Here is a 2,339-nt window from a genome sequence, read left to right on the forward strand (position 1 = left end):
TTGGTCACTTTACATGAAAACAATCTCCCTCATGGTATAGGTGTGATCTTCTTCAGTCTTATAGAATGAAAAACATGCTTTTGTCTTCGAAATCACACGATGGGAGGGGGTCTGTGCCTGTGAGCAAACATTTCTTAAGAAAGGATTTCTTAAAGTACCACAAAGCCCAGCAGGCAGAAAATATTTACACAACATATGTATTCATGCTAAACATTTATAAATATGTGGAAAGAAATAGTATTAAAGTATAAAAGTAAATATGTATAAAAATGTGTATAAAAAAGTGTGTATATATATATATATTCAATATGAAATGAAATAGACATTTTACCAAGTCCAATCACAGTCCCCCCTTAAAATGACTATTTTCCTCTGTCCCTATAAGTCCTCACTCATCTGTCCTCATGTACCTTGGAACTCTTTTATGCTGCACGTTAGACAGGTGATGACTATTTCATCACCTCCCCCGCCACAGACTTTGTACATAAGGAAGTCAGATGCTATCCCTACAAAATTGTGAGATTACTGTTGGCGGAGAGGGACCGTAATGGGGTATAAGGTCTTCCTTCATCTATCATGTGGGGATCCTCTTGCTCCTGGTTCAGGAAGGTAGGTGTTCTGTTGTCTACTGCTTTGCTCATCAATTTCCTCACACATGGTATAACACAGCATACAACCAGGACCAGGAGAATCAGAATTATTAGTACAGTTACCCCTATTTGGGCAAGTATCTTTTGCCACCCACTCATCCAACTGAAATATTGATCCCACGGGTCTGTGATACCTGAGTTCTTCTTCAACTCAGCTGACAGATCTTCCAATTTCTTTATAGCCAGAGTAACCTTACCATTCAAGCCAGTATTGTCAGGAATATATGTACAACATGTTCCGGTTCCTTCTATCATTTTACAGACACCTCCTTTTTCTGCTAAAATCATGTCCAGATCCATCCTATTCTGGAATGTCATGTAGGATGTAGGGGCTAACTGGTCAACGATTCCTTGGAGGGCATCCCTGGTGTAATTCACAAACCTCTGTTGGTTGTAGTATATGTAATTTATCTAATCTACATTTTTATTAACAGTTATCATGGGAATCAGGGATTCGAAGCCTGCTTTTACTTGGTCTCTGGCTTTAAATTCATTAGGCACCCCCCTTGGGACTCCAATGGCATCTATATACACATGTGGGTCAAAACTGCCAGAAGGAGCTTTTCGTTTCCTCCTACGGCCAGGCGTTGGGTCAGGGGTATTTTCTGCTAGGATGTGGAGAGGCATAATGGCCTTTGCAAGAGCATACTCACCAGTCCAAATCCCTTCCAATCTGGTTCTAATCTTTTGGTCCCCACAGATCCAGTATATGTCACCGAGAGACTGGGTCTGATTCTGTATTACTTCCCTGAGACACTGCTGTAGGTAGAGCAGTATCCTTCGGTGAAATTACCCAGGAACCTTCCATTACCCTGATAATTCGAGTAACAGGTATAGTTCCCAGGATATATAGTGATGCCCTCTCCAGGCTTCGGGATTTTGGTAACTATGGGATATTCCTCTTTCCACATTTCGCACGCAGAATGATTGGTGGATGTATTAGTGAACAGGCTAAGGAAACATTCCTCAATGTCTTGTGGGATCTGAAGAGGGACTGTCCCTAAATGTGGCCTGGCACTACCACAGACATACTGTAGCAGTTACTTCTGTTATGTTGTTTGGCACTGAATCTCATCCACTCAAGCCACAGGTTAGTGTCTGAGAACCCGGTTTCAGCCGCCATTGTCTCTTCAAAAGTAGGGTTTGCTATTGCTATCATGTCTTTTATAGCAGGGATGACAGGTTTAAGGGGATTTGTTATTGGTTTTGATGAGTTATACATGTCTTTTAGGTAAAATTTTGCTAGAGGTGTACCTTTCTGTGGGTGCCTGCCTAACCAGTAAAGTCCTGCATCACCAGGGCTAGGATTCTCAATGTTTAGGACGAGTCTTTCTCCGCTATCACTGCACCCTGACTTCCAGATGGACATACGTTTAATGAGAGGCTTCCCCACCTTATCTTTCCTTTTTAATGCACTCTGTGGTTGATACCCCCAACCTGCTCCAGTACTCCATCCCAATGATCCCCAATGGGCACAGTTCGGTCCCCAAAAATCATCCGGTATACATATGTATATCTGATCTGAGTTGATCACCAGACAGGCCCGCTGTGCCCAACCCGGTCTATGTCTATTGCAATATATGGGTATCATACTACAAAAATCAAAGGTGAACGCAGCCACATATGTGTTGGATGAATTGTACCAGAATATGAAGGTGTCATTCATCCTAGTGATGGCCACCTGTTGAG

At 42.3% G+C, this 2,339-nt stretch overlaps 1 pseudogene; it reads right to left on the reverse strand.

The window, feature by feature from the left end:
* Positions 1 to 986: 986 nt before the first annotated feature.
* LOC149462508 (uncharacterized) lies at positions 987 to 2,006 on the reverse strand (annotated as a pseudogene).
* Between the last annotated feature and the right edge of the window lie 333 nt (positions 2,007 to 2,339).

This window comes from Staurois parvus, unplaced genomic scaffold (genome assembly GCF_062004578.1).
Source record: "Staurois parvus isolate SC_StPar_1 unplaced genomic scaffold, SC_StPar_1.0 ptg000174l, whole genome shotgun sequence".
In the NCBI taxonomy this organism is placed as follows: Eukaryota; Metazoa; Chordata; class Amphibia; order Anura; family Ranidae; genus Staurois; species Staurois parvus.